This window comes from Oreochromis niloticus, linkage group LG18, assembly GCF_001858045.2.
Source record: "Oreochromis niloticus isolate F11D_XX linkage group LG18, O_niloticus_UMD_NMBU, whole genome shotgun sequence".
Taxonomy (NCBI): Eukaryota; Metazoa; Chordata; class Actinopteri; order Cichliformes; family Cichlidae; genus Oreochromis; species Oreochromis niloticus.
The window spans coordinates 30,750,978-30,766,195 of NC_031982.2; the positions used below are offsets into that span (position 1 = coordinate 30,750,978).

General features: G+C 41.4%; 2 protein-coding genes across 3 annotated transcripts in view; one reads left to right on the forward strand and one right to left on the reverse strand.

Annotated features, from left to right (window-relative positions):
- LOC109195563 (tripartite motif-containing protein 16) overlaps window positions 1-15,218 on the forward strand; it is a 1,176,058-nt gene that overhangs the window by 277,772 nt on the left and 883,068 nt on the right. The gene's annotated exons all lie outside the window — the stretch shown is intronic.
- Window positions 1-15,218, reverse strand: part of LOC100692302 (disco-interacting protein 2 homolog C) — a 217,627-nt gene that overhangs the window by 152,074 nt on the left and 50,335 nt on the right. The gene's annotated exons all lie outside the window — the stretch shown is intronic.

A 15,218-nucleotide genomic window follows, 5' to 3' on the forward strand; every position in this document is an offset into this window, starting at 1 on the left:
AACACAAACAAGTCTGATTATTCTATGACGTTCGTACGCGTTACTGATGGTTAAGACAATAAAACTCAACTTTTTGGCCATGTTTTCTTACTACATCCATCCCCACTGCTGATTTCTTTCACATGTTGTCAGTATCTTTGGAACTCGAGGTTTACATTCAGTAAATGTAAACATTAATTAAGGAATCAGTCACCATTACATTTGGAAAGGTCCAGTTTCAAATATTTTTTTGGGGGGGGGGGGGCAAAAGTGATGAATCAATCCCAGAAGGATACTAATGTAGCTTTCATCCTTATTAATATTGAATAAAAACAATCAACCGTGTCAACTGCACGACTACAGCCCTAGAAAATTATCAATGTTTGCTGTAATTTCTCTCAATCTAACAGGAAATCTTCAAATTTCTTATTTTACTTTCAAGTTAATGTTCTCTCTATCAAACACTGATATAGCTTATAAAACCCAGAATTAGTACAAAAGAAGCAACTTTTAACTTGTTCTGATCCTTAAAATGATATGTTACGATATTAATGTTATGATTTATTGGATTTACCTTCGGAGTAAGGCAGAATCCAGCGTGCTGCTAAAGGTGTTCCAGTCAGCGCGTCGTCTCTCTGACTGACCTCCAGACTGTCTGAAGGGCTGCTGTCTCTGCTGGGTGTCTGACTTGAAGTCCTCAGACACAGACTGTGTCACATGAAAAACGCTCCCTGGAAACACACACTCCCAGTCTCCATAATTCAGGTGAATAAATTAGAGCTGCTGTATTATTTAACCGTGGCACAGTTGAACGGCCGGTCTCCCTGCTGATCCAAATCTGTCACTTCACCTCACACTCTGCTCAGGGTGACAGGGCCCTTCTGGCCAGACAAACACACACACACACACACACACACACACACACACACACACACACACACACACACACACACACACACACACACACAGAGTTTGGCATGTGCAAACATACACTTGGTGCAAGTAATGTCTCCAAGCAGAAATGTGCATCTCGCTGCACAAAAATACACATAAATGCAGTCCATGCAATCTTTATTGGCACACACACACACACACACACACACACACACACTCTACTGTATACAGTACTGTAAAATACCCATACATTATGCATGCAGAGAGACATGTACAGTCTCTGTGCTTTCTGGGACACCATTTGTTAAAGATCCATTAACACTTTATCTCTACTTCTCCTTTAACATTTGTTATTTTTCATTTATTTATTTTATTATTTATTAAGAAAATTACAAAATAGCAAAATTAACAGCAGACTTGCAGCATAAAGTGAATGTACACCTCTTTATCTGTACATAGAGAATGTGCTGTTTTAGAGAAGAACTAATAAAAATCCTATGAGCTGAAAGCATAAATGTGCTAATCAGCAGGAGAGGACAACAGCCTGCGGACCAACACTTCCTGTTCTCTGCGAAAGTAAATGTTTACAGTTTGACTATGAATTCTGATGATTTTTCAAAATAAAAGGCTAAAGCAAGATAAACCTGAAGTCTTTAAAACTCCATCATAAGCACTGCAAACAGCCTTTGTATTGGTGGCTGACTTTAATCTTCATTAACACTGTGAAAAACAAAAAGTGAGATAAGAGGCAGCTGGAAAACTCTACATTTGATAAATGATGACGGAAAGATACCAAGGAAGTAAATAAGAGGTCTTCACAGGTGTGGAAGATGAAGAGCAAGGAGAAAGAAGTAATCCCGTTCATGCATCTGCCACTTTTCCAATTATCCAATGGAGTCTATCCCAGCTGCCATAGGGAAAGAGGCGGGGTCACCCTGTACAGGTGGCCAGTCTGTCACAGGCCAACACCGAAAGCCAGAACACCACTAACACTCACATTGACATCTAAGAATCACTAACTAACCTAACCCCACTAACTGCATATCTTTAAACTGTGGGAGGAAGTACCCGGACATGGGGAGAACATGGACTCCACACCAACGCCCCGCCCAGATGGTTGATCCGAACCCGGGACCACTGAACTATGGTGCTGCTGAAACAAGTTATAAGAGGCAGATGCCAAAAGACACCTTATGCGTTTCTTTGCGTCACAGTCAGCCTCTGATGAAACAGCAGCATTTGATGGTCTGGGAATAAGAATGCGTTTGACTTTCACGTGGTTGGAGATGATCGTGCCCGGATCCATTTATAGCCATTATATCAATGAGGAAGAGACTGAGACAGCGCGGCTCAAGTCCAACTTGGATCTTGTCTGGTTTTCTCAGGAGCCAGCAGACCCATGAAGACCTTTAATGTAAACTGCTGCAGAAAAGAGAAACTCCCTTCAGGTCATGCAAGGATAAAGCTCACCAGTGAATCTCAGCTGCTCTCAAAAGAAGTTTCTTTGGCGTTTCCTGTGTTTAGGTTGGCCGGCGGACCACTTTTTCCTTTCGCTTGCTCTATTCTTCCCTTTCATTTCCTTTGGCATTCCCTCCTCTCCTATTTATGTCTCTTTTAAATCTACATCTGAGTTCCCTCCCTTTCATTCTTACCTTTCTCACTTTTTCATAACCTCCTTCTCCCTCCTGTTGCACTCCTTATATTCCTCTCTCCAGCTCTTTTTTCCCCTCTTATCCAACCCGCCACCCCATCCCCATTTATATCCTCTCTCTCGGTGTGTATCGTGGCCATTTATGGGCAGTGTGCTCAGAGCTAAATCTCCCTCAGGCAGCCTCAAACACAAAGTCAACATTTCCTCAGGATTGAGGAAGGTGGAATAGAGTCCTGCTGGCTTTGTCGCTATAAAGAGCCTCAAATCTTATCCTTCCAACAGCCACGTTCCATCAAAATGTCTTTCGATGAGGACAAAGAGAAATGACATCAGGCACAACACTGAAGGAGCACACTGGTTTCAACTCTGTGTTCTTGGTTTAGGAGTCAAGTAAAGCTAAAAGATCACAAGCTACAGCGACAGGTGTGAGAGTTTTTGACTCACTCGGACCACAATGACCTGAAGAACATCAGAGTGGGATTTAAACTCCGTCATTCCAAAAGGAATCTGTGGTTTGAATCATGCAAGCATGCAGGCATTGGCCATGCACCTATGATACCCCAGGCCGCTCTCATTCCTGGGGCGTCAAATAAAGTCGCCGCTGGCATGTGTCAGCTACGTCCAAGGTGCCCTTTGGCAGTGGGGCACATTTTAAAAAAGACCACAGTGTTTTTCTCACCCTAACCAGGTAGTTCTAAGTGCCTAAACCAAACAAATCCAAGAGTGAGAAAAAAACTAAACCAAGTGCAAAACATAAAAGTAGAAACAGGAAACGAACCATGTTTTGCTTGTGGATAAACCAGCCAGTGTTACGCTATGCGACAGCCTCTTTGGAGACCCATATGATTAAGAGAAGAAACATGAATATTTATGATCGTTTTTCACACGTGGTTCAAAATATCCCTCCGACACACACCTACATCTACACACAAACCACCACGGTCTCCCTAAGAGGGCGTAACAAATGATTTCCTTTGTATGAGGTGACAGTTATTAGGCATATGTTGTTGGGAGCATGCAATAAATAATGCAGAGGTTTTGCACAAGCATATGTTTCCAATGTGCATGTAAAATGAGTGGCTTGGGGATATTTCTGGTACGTATCCCAACATGTATGCTACCTGTGCGCAGATTAGCCTTCAGAGAACTGTAACTGGAGACGCAGCCTTTTATTACTGAATGATGGATGTGAAGGAATCTGTCCCGATAAAGTTTTAACACCAAAAAAAAGGAAATTCCACAAAACGTATTTTATTTGTGGGTTATTAAATCTTAATTTTTGTCATTAATCATATTGTCAAGCACCAGTTGCACAAGCATGTCTTGATTCGCTTCATTGAAGTATTTATTCTATTGTTCATGTAGAGCTGCTAAAGACTGACAGTGAGATTAACCAGCCTGCTATAACAAAGAGATGTGTGAGTAGCAGAGCAAGTCAATGCGATGAATCCCCCCAAATGTCATTTTTAGTCATGCAGTTTGTATTGTGAACATCTCTGCCTGTCCCCAACCCCAACCCCAAGCATCAGCATCAGCATCAGCATGGTACGCCTGTTATACAGCTACACTAATCAGTGCCTGGAGACCACATCACCATGGTGTAGTGATCTTGTAATCCCACTACTTAAGGCAGGTGCAACTGATTACTTTGGCAAATAAAATAACACGGTTTCTTGCTTGAAACTTAACCAGTGCAGAATAAGCATCAGTGACAGTTTAAGGTTACTTCTACATGTCTTTGCATAACTGGCATTCCCATCGGTACTCGAACACGTCATTCATGGTGTCACAGCTTTGTGGGCTGACAGTGAATCACACACTTTAGACATTTGAGCGTTTGTTTTATTTTCCTTTATTTTTTTATAAAGGTTTCTATGGTAACTTCAAAACAGTTTTTTTCCCTGACATTTATATTTTTTGTTGTTTAACAGACTATTTTTTCTTGCTTCTAGAAAGCAAGTTATTTTTGCGTTATAAACTATTACAACAATAACTCAGCACGACATAATACAACTCTAATTTTACAACCACCTGAAATTTCATTTGTCACCAGCAACAAAACTCTGCCTACGTCTTTATCTCTCCAACACAGGTGAAGTGGATTTGGCTGGAAATTGAAGATTCAACCCATAATTTTGGATTTTACAACACGTTCTTCATGTGCAGACAGAGTCTGACTATTCCATATTTCCATTTTTGAAGAATTTAATGGATTTTTTTCAGAAACCTGCCACTAAATTTATCTCTCCGCCACTGTTTGGTGCCAGACAGGTATCTGCTTTTCATTCAGAAACTGGTGCCTCCTCCTTCTGGTGCACAGGAGGCTGATAGGCTCCACGGGTTCTTCTCCTTTACATTAAACATACTCATTTCCTCTTCTTTGAATATAAAAACCTACTGACCTTTGCAGTCTTGCTTTCTTTTCCCCCAACTCTTTGCCCTATTTTTATGCTTCTCTTACATTTGGCGTTCCTCCTGAGAGGGAATTAAAACTTATTTCATAATTACTTGCAGCACACTTCTACTTCGGTCTCCTTCCTCTGTCCTCCACCACCGCTACACTAATTCCATCGATGCATCTCAAAGGGAAGCTGAACACACAAGGACCAGTTGTAATTAAGTCTAGTGTCTCGGGGCTCCGCTCACCTGCTGCCTCGCTAAGCACTGCTGACACCCACCGAGGCTGACCAATACTTCATTATGGCTTAAGTGAAAAAGAATCAATAGCAGCTAGCAGAGCAGTCAAGTCTGTATGGCCTCCGCTCGGCTTCCCTGTCAGGCATCAATCACAGACAGAGAAAGAGAGGCAGATGATCCAGAGGAAAAAACAGCTGAACAGCAGAGAGCTTCAGCGAGAAGACTCAGCCTGTGTTGCAGACTGCTGATAGGAGCAATGTGCAGCTGGCAAGTTTTGTGATGACAATAACAAAAGCAGAGTTTCATTGCAAGATGAAAGGGGAAAAAAGTGATATTGAGCACTTAACCTGCCTGGAGTGGCGATAACATCATAAATCTCTATCAAACTCTCGGCAAGGCAGAGGTAGGAGAGAGCAAAATAATATCAAAACAACAACAAGACAGCAAGACCACTGCCAGCAGCGGCAAAAGGACTTCAATTATGTCCATAGAACCTAAACTCTGTATGTAAAAGAGTAGAAGGTCAACAAATCCACCCAGCTGACGTAGATATTTGTCTTCCATTTTCAGGGAAAAGTTAATCTCTTGCATTTGAAGTTGCTGACAGACTGACATCACTGAGTCAACAAACAATAGGTGACTCTTCAAGGTGTAGAAATGCAAACAGAAGCCAAGCACCTGCTTCCCTCTTGTACTGAGAGCACCCAGCTCTGTTTATAGCTTCAATAATCCCGGCCCCACAGATCTGTGAACTTTGAATTTCCTCACGAGCAAACTGGGTCACTGAAGCAGTCTGTTGTAATGTTGTATGTAAAACCAGATGTAGCAGGAGGATTTGAGTCCGTGGGAGCAGATGAGGAGTTATTTTAACACATGCAACATAAGCCAGATGATCTTGACAAAGAGCCGTCTTCACGCGATACAAAGGCGATGAAATGCCACACGAGAGGGACCTAAATGTGCTTTTTCTCTGTGGCAAAAAGAATCAGCCATAGTAACATAAAGTTATCGACAATATTAGGATTCAGATTTTTCCTATAACTAATTGGCCTATACCCAAATAAACAACATCAGTGTGAGTAAGAACACTTCTAGCAGGAAAACAAGGTCCTTCACTAGACCTCCATTAGCTATACAGAAACCTGACCCCTCCCTGCCCATTGTGAGCAAGATAATAACTCTCTTCACTGATGATGCCGTCCTTTTACACAGTGGTTTTCTCTATTAAAACACTGTGGTCATGAATGGGCTGCAGGACAAAGCAGAGCACAGTGAGCGATTTTGTTTCCCAACGAGAGTTCATCACATCCTTCCTGTTCTCAGTAAATGAAGGAGGGGGTCGGTGTACGGCTCCCGTGTAAAAGGACCGGTCACTCTACCCTCCACAGAGGGGAAAGTTGCTCATCGCCAGACGGATCAGGTAGAGAAAAATCAATGTAGCATATTATTGTGGGATTTGTGAGGTCTCTAGATGCAAGAACTGCTTGAAAACTGTGTGAAAGTTAATGAAGCAGCAGAAAGCAAAGCAAGAACCTGGACATTGTAACCAGTCCACTAAGTTAGGGGTTTGACATTAGGCTAACTGGTTCCTAAAGTAACTGGAAGCTCTAATGTGGTCCTGCAAAAAAGAGATGTGAACAAAAGCTGATTGAGCAGGCTGTCCACATGTAGACAAGCTCATAAGACTAAATATAACTCAGGAAAATATATTGTGTATAGCCTAAATCCACCAATTTGTCAAATTTAACAACTTTACTGTACAGAAAAAGAGGAATGACCAGTCATTGCTAGAACCCCATGGTTATGTCCTTGCTTTGGTTGCCAGCAGATTCCCGTGTTGCTTGCATATAGACTTATCTGACAACACTGTGCAGCTACTCACACAAACCAACAGTTACCGTGAGTTCACTGTCATAGAAAAAGTTGTGCCACATGGCTACAACCAACACATTTCCAATTTTTCCACATATCCACTCACCCAACCCAACTTTGCCACCAGGACAACAAATATTCCCAAAAAACTGTTTACAACAGCCAAATGCCAAAGTGACAAAAGTTATGCATCTCTTCAAATGGTTTTGAAAAAACAAATAAATGTTTGGGGAAAAAAAGATAAAGATGAAAGAAGGATTAGTGAGCCATTTAATTAAATTAGTTTCTTAATAAAAATTAATAATGTTGTTAGATTTGCATGAAATCTTTAGATGTAGGAATCAAATAAATAATGGATGAGTGACTTGTACATGTGCAGTATAAGTATATTAGCATATGAGAAAAATGCCAGTTTTATTCTATGGTACACCCCAGAGAGAGTAAGTCAGTGAGTTCAAAGTGGCACTCTTCACATTTAACTGCACTCATCTTCAGTACTTCATTAATATTTCCAACAGATTCTGGGAAAATCCTTCCAAAAACACTCAGGATTCCCCAGGTATAAATGAATCACCCAGCTCCGAGCACAGCTGAAATAAAAACTTTTCAGTGGACAGGTGCTGAAGAAATCACCCGGTTCCAAAAGTCCTTGAAATATCCGCAAAGCACGAAAGACTCCTTTTTTTCAAGCCAGTGAGCAGCTCACGGAGCCTCCGATCTTATTCAGCTGTGATGGTAAGTAACACAATCTAACCTCTTCACTTTCAGAAGTAATTACCTGAGCAGACACTGAGGCCTCTGAGGTTTTTATGTGAATGAGGCTCCGCCACACTTAAACCAAGCTAATCCAGATTAATGAAGGGGCTTTTCCTTCATGTTGGCCATTCACAATGATGGAAATCTTTTTATTACAATAGCTTTATCCAGCCATTAAATTGCAATAAATAATTTGTCTCAAAACTATTTAAAAATTACATATTTTAGCCTCCAGGTGACTTTTAGATTACTTTATCCAGTTTAGTTTTAGGCCAGTGCTTTATCGGTTATTTGCCATCTGTCTTGAATTAAATATCTAACTTCAAAGTTTTTAAAAAAAGTGCAATTCCTCATTTTTAAGTTAGTAAAATGGCTACTATTTTGAAGATAACCCTTTCACTGTTGTCATCTTTATTGTAACCATTAAAATTAGCCTCTGATTGGGATTAAGCAACAGAGACATGTTTGAGTTTTAAACAAAAGTTAATTAGTTACTGCTTTCTCTGCAACCTGCTTTGCAACCCATCTCCACCCAAGCTCCTCGTTGTGTTGTGTCTGACATGTCATAATGCTGTCATTGGACTAGCCACATATGGATGAATCTGGTCCCAGATCAGAGCCATGCCACCAAATATGATTAAGCTGACCAGTTTCAATACTTTGTTGCAGAGCAGACAATTTTCTGGGCAGACTTTTTATGCTGGACATTTGAAACAAAGCAACATGCATGCAGGGTGGTAGCAGCAGCAGTTAAAACAGCTCTGTGCTGTTACACAACAAGCACGAGAGACTCTCAAGAGAGGCTCTACACCAGCTGAGCACAGTCCAAAAATGGCTATTCTGCGACAGAAAAAAGAAACATTCCTTAAATACTAAAGTACACAATATACTTCAGTCCAAAGATAGCCCTGCAGCGCTGCCTTGGAATCCACTCGGGTTTCACTGAGCAGGAAAGAAATGGAGAGCCGTTCCACACTGCGACGATTATGTAATTATTTAGAAATGAATCTAAATCAAATAAACATACGTAGACTCGTCTCGGTGACACTGTTGACACGGTGATGCCAGTTGTGGTAGCTGTGGCTGAATAATTTGTCCCTGTGGAGGTTTATGGCCATTAACCATCCCTTCAAGCAGTGACACATCAATCACAGCAGTGACTGAGGCAGCATTAATTTAAAAATGAGAATTTGAAATAAATTATCAGAGCTCTGGTTAACAGTATAACCCATGTAGGGCCCTCTGAGGCCAGAGAGAGGGAATTAGTGCTCAGTTAATTATGATACACTGATATGCATGTTTCCTGGGGGTTGAGAAAAATCAACAAAGTGCACAAGGACTGCTATGAAATATTCCTCTAAGTGTTACATGTTTATCATTAAGGTCCAACAATTCTCTGGAGTCAGCAACAAATGTAGCTTTTAACTCCAAACATCCTGAGACGTTTAGATTCTGGTAATTTGGGGTTTTTTTAATGAGGCAACAGAAACGTTTGTAGATCCTTTTTTTTTAATCGATTTATGATTTGGGGATTTTCAATGCAAGTATACGATTATGACAGCCCTGACATATGAATCACCAACTCACTGTGAACACTTTCCATTTAAACTATATTCTGCTGGATGAATACTATGTGGATTACTGAAGGAAATCGGTAATCTGACCTCTGGAAAAAGAAGCTGATTGGTTTTTAATTTAGCCTTGAAGGCCACAAAAGAAATTCCATTCATACTCATTATAGTGGAGCACAGGTAATTTGAGTCGACTGACCCTGTAACCAATGGATTCAGATATTAGATTTCCAAAGCTTGCAGCTGAATAATAGCTTGGGTAGCTGTCTCAAGCAGTTAGTTTATGGGAACTTCATGGATAAAAATATATTTCAACGCATACTTTGGTGCTTTTTGTCCTTTTATATAATGAAAATTAGGTTTATTTAGGCAGTGTACACAGATCTGCCAAAAGGAAAAAACCACAGACAGACAAAGTGGGTAACATTTATAGCCTCATTACAATACAGCGCTCTGCTGTGAAACCTTGGGTGCTGATTTTGATACAGATATTGCTTTAACATGGATGTAAACAGTGCGTATGTAGTAAAATATCGATTTTCTTTGGATGAAATGAGGGCTGTTGATAATAGAGCCTAGCTCCCATTTTCTACCAACTCAGCAAGCCTATCCACAGAGGCCAAACTCTAAAACCCACATGACCCAAAGGATCTTCTGCAAACATCCTGCGTTCATGCCCTGACAGGCCAGAGCGCCGCAAGGGGGACCATCACAATAACACGGCAAGTGGTTTTAATGTTGTTGATTGCCGTGACACAGTAATTAAGTGAACCCAGTCATTAGGACAAGAGCAAAGAATAAGGTTGGGTGCTTTTATTGAACTAATTAAAGCAAAAAGCCCAGTTTGTGGCCCTCTCATCCCTCAGGCTCTATAGAAACTCAGCGTATGTGCCAAACGCACATATAGCCACACATACATCCACGAAAACACAAATACACAGTCATAACATCGCCATGCCAACAGACAACTGGTCCTCTCTGCAGTGCACATATGGTCAGGTGCAGAAAGAGAAGCATGTCAGCAGAAGGCATGAACCGAGTGTCATTTCCTCGTTTTGATGACAAACGTCTAAAACAATCGATCCCATTTTAAAGCTAATCCTACTTAAACTGGTCAACTGAACTGATGCCAAGAAGAGGAACCTGAAACCGACTCACAGTCACTTAGAGGAAAAGAAAAAGCTGATCAAACTCCTGAGCATGAAAGGTTAGCACTGGTGTCACGGAGTTTGATGTTTGTATGTAACACAATGCATCTGGGTGTTAACACATGAATTCTCAGTCATGTTCTGGACTTTTAGAGCCGTCATGAGCTGTTTAGTTAGTTTGAGGCATTCCAGAAACATAAATAAGAAAAGCCGTTTCAAACATGAGCTTTCTCCTGTTTGAACGCACTTCTTTTACTCTTTTAAATGGTAAACAAACAAATTGGAATTCTTCCACATTCAGTATGTTAAACTAATTTCTGGTTCTTTCTTTTAAATTAGTCAATGTGTTGTTTCTGCCCTGAAACCCATTGTATATTACTGAGGTCTTGGCTGTGAGATGTGCTGCGCCCCAAGGCTGCTGGGAGAACAGAGAGCCAGCTCTGATAACTCGCTGAGTCACATGTTTTATGCTCTGCCAGCGTCCAGAGTATAGCCAGAACCCTGCAGCTACACACTGGGTCGGTCCCAAGAACAGGCAGGAGTCCTGTCCCATGAATCCACTGAGTGTGCGCGTTTGATTCTCGAGCGTGCGTTTGCTCTTTTGGAAGTCACAGCTTGTCGTACCAGCTGAAGAGCTGCACTGACTCACTTTGCTTGCCCCGCTGATTAGTGGACGTGTGTGATCAGCAAGCCAGTAAAGCAGTCGAGCGGTCAGCATGACTGTTAGAGCAAAGTGAAGCAGGCGGAGACGTCAGTTAGATATGAACGCCACTGAAGCCCTTAAGTTCCTGGCATGCACTTATTAAACTAAAATATATGAGCTAAAAGCATACAACAAATAAACAATGTCATCTCTGAGGCTTTTACTCAGGTAATTTTCTGGGTAGGTGTAAAAAAATTACATTTGGAATTCACATCCAAGTTTCCCTTTATCACTATCCATGTGTTTCGTTTTGTTTTGAGGGTTTTTAATTCATGAACAGAACTGCTTTGTAAAAATCTTGCTCTCTTGGACAAGCACAGCTCTCAAATTTACAGCCACATATTGTATGGCGCAAAGGTTCAAATCTGATTGGATGAGTTCATACTTAAGTGAAACTTGGATGTCCCTCTGCCGCTTCAGCTTGTTATTTGAACAAAACAATAGAAACAAGAATTCAACAAGGACCTAAAAACAGCTTTTCGTCACATGATTCGTCCAACAGCTCCTGCATGAAACTGGTTAAATCTCTTTTCAATTAAATAATACAATTTCAAAATTGAGTCGTTTGCATGCTGCTACAGAAATCTGAGTGAACAGTGATCTGATTAAATCTTTTAAATCTGGACAAAACAATAGTTAATAAATTGTTCTCAGCTGGACTGATTTGCGTCTGTGGTTGGTGACTTTTTCAAGGTGAACATACAATTTAAGGCCATAACTGTTGCTGAGAAGTTGCAATTTTGGAGTCAGAGTTGAAATATGTCAAGTCTGTAGTCCATCAACGCACGTCGTTGACATTCTTCTCTCTGCTTTTACCCTCGAGTTCAACAACCAGGAAATCAGTCTGTCAAATAAAACAGAAGTCGCTCTGAAAAATCACAAACCAAGACGTTTTCACATTTCTGGGGTTTCTTAAGTAAGCGGCTACAGTTCAAGTTTATTCAGGCATCAACAACATTATATTACAGAACTGGGTGAGAAAATGTGACTATAATAACCACACTAACTTAGTTTTCTTCAGGTATTTTCCCTCACTGAGTAAACCACTCATACACACCCTGCGCTCGCTCTCTTTCCAAAGTGCTGAGTTGGAGTGTGTATGTGCTGCTATCAGAGAGGAGGAGCGCCTCTGCCATGCAGGATTACTGTGTCACCCTCACACTTCTATTAATATCACAGCATTTATCCTGCGTGTGTGTGTGCGTGCATATGTGTGCATGTGAGTGTGTGACCAGAAACACAGAAGGAACCACGAAGCAGAACCCCATCACCTCCACCTTTGGTAAAACTGAAAAGACACCATTAAGTCCTTTGGCGGTGAATCTCGACGTGCCGCGTTATGGCGGCACGAGTGCGATGGGTCTGTCACTCCCAACTCATCATTTCTGAGTATGAAAGGGTGAATGCAGTTTTTAATGTCTAAACCTAACCAGGGAAAGAAAAGTAAAAACAGGAGAAACAAACACAATCAGCAAGTTTACAGGAAGCGAAACACAAAAGTCCCAAATGACACAAACCACAGTTTCCTGACTATAACCTGTGATTTATGCCTGCAGTATCTCTACCCGGCCAGTATTGCAGTGGCACCAGTTTTAAAGGACACCTTCTGCTTCAAAGATACAGTACAGGTGGCATGTGACAAAACGTTATTATGTTACACCCCAGGATAAAAACATGTTGCATCATGACCCCCTGTGAGCTTCTGTGAGTTTCTCTACAGAACATTTTTGTCACATATGAAGAATCTGCCTGAGGCGCGCGAGTCGAGGTGTGTGTGTGTGACGGTGAATGATTATGTAAAACTGAGCAGCTGAAAATGTGTGTGTCTCACTGTCGAGATACTTTTCCCTTGACTGACTTGTGTCCCCGACCAACAACTGCAATGTCACCACACACACACACACACACACACACACACACACACACACACACACACACACACAACCAGCTATGTGATCCAATTCACCTCTGTTCACATACTGCAAAGTCAGACAGTGAGAACTTGTGTTTGGAAGAACTGGTTCTGGAAAAGCGACAGAGCTGAGACAACTTTACAGGGACAAGAGGAGACAAGTGAGGGAGGATGTAAGATAGTAAATGACAAAAAAAGCAAGGATAGAAAGAAATACTTCTATCAAAAAAAGAACAAAAAGCAAGGGTATGGGATCAGAAGGAAAGATATGAAAGAATAAAGGGTAGATTAGAAATGGGTAAGGATGGGAGGAGATGAAGAAGAGAAAAAGGTTACAGAAAGATATGAGTACGGATGGTAGCTGAAGGCAATGAAAGGAAAGGCCAACAAACAAGACAATGGAAAAAGAAACCCTAAAGAAAAGAAACTTAAGGATAGAAAGAAGCAGGAGGTAAGAAACAGTAAAAATATCTGAAGGATGGATGGAAAGATAGGAAAGGAGCATGGAGCAAGGAAGGGTAGATGAGACAGGTATGAGGAAGAAGAGGTGAGAATGGGAATGCAGAGGAGTGTGTTACAGAAGCACATGGGGATAAAAGAGGAAGATAGAGAGAAAGAATGACGGTAGGCTAACAAAGGACGATGGACAGATGCATGCATCCTTATTTTTCTTTATTTTTCTTTCTCCATAAAGTTTTGAAGCATCCACTCAGTTCAAATCCACAGTTTCTCTCCTCCATCCCTCCTCCCTGTGGAGTTAACCGGGTCACTCTGCCACAACAAACTATCATTATGGCTCGATAACAGCAACAGCCCACTTCTTGCTAAAATGTCACATGCGATTATAATACTGCAATGCCTCTAACGTGGCATCCACAGTCTCAGTCTCTGTGACACGAACACAAACACACTCTGACATTTCCAGTGAGCTGGTGGAGAGCACGGAGTCTGCAAAAAGCCGTGAACGAGGGAAGGACCGGGCTGCGAGAGAGGGTTAATCACCAGCTCATTTATTAATAATGAAGATAATTAGGTAAGTGTGAAGACGAGTGCAGAAAAAAAAGGCAATTATTGAAATTGTGTGTGGCAGTGTGAAATCTGCTGAACAGTTGTGCATGTTTTGCCTCTGACAAGCTGTTTTCACACATGAACTTTGGATAATGTCGGGAAAATAATGTCAGGATGTTGTCTGAAGTTGCCCTTTCTCACATCTGGAGACAGTCTGCCTCAGATGTGTTCGTACTACAGCAGATACTCTGCTTGGTTTCAGCAGCGGTGCAGTCATCAAAATCTACTGACGGACGGATATTTTAAATCTATTTAACTGTATATCCATGTTCTAAAAATCTGACTAACTAATAACCTCCATTCAGCCAAACTGCCTCCCTTTTAACATAAAGTCCACGACACAATCATTTAAACTGAAGCCAATAAAATCCCGTCAGTGTGCCCTGAAGCAAGGCAATTAACTCCTGTAAATTCAAATCTTCCTCCAGTCTCACCATGACAAACAAGCAAATAAATAAAAGTTTAAAACAGAATTATTTAATGCAGCTCCAAAGGAAAATCCTACCCTCCGGTCATATTTTGGAGAACTAATTTACGTGTGTTGCATTGGGCAATTAGCCAGCGCTCTCCCTCAGACAGACTGAAAATGAAAGCGGGTGTAGTGTACAGTGGATCTAACCTGTGACCCGCCTCTTGCTTTAGCTGTCCAGATTCCTTAAGCTCAAAGCAAACCTGCCATCCGAAACTGGCCTGCAGGATGAAACTGGACGTCTGGCTTCACCTGAGGAATGAACTCTGCAGACGGAGCTGACTCACAGTCCAGGGATTTGCATAGAAAAGGCCTTAATGACACAGTCTGTCAAATGCCACTCAAGATTTTTTCACCCTGGAGCTACAGATACAGTTAAAGAGCGAGCGATGCGTCAGTGGCAGATTACTATAGAAATGCTTCAAGTCACCTTGAAGTGCGGGTGACACCACGACTGCTTTTTCTGCTGTTGACATGTCGTATCTAACAGATGAAAGACTCGTGGAAGAGACGTGGATGAGTATAAATGTCGGCGCTTGTGGACAAAGACCTTCATAA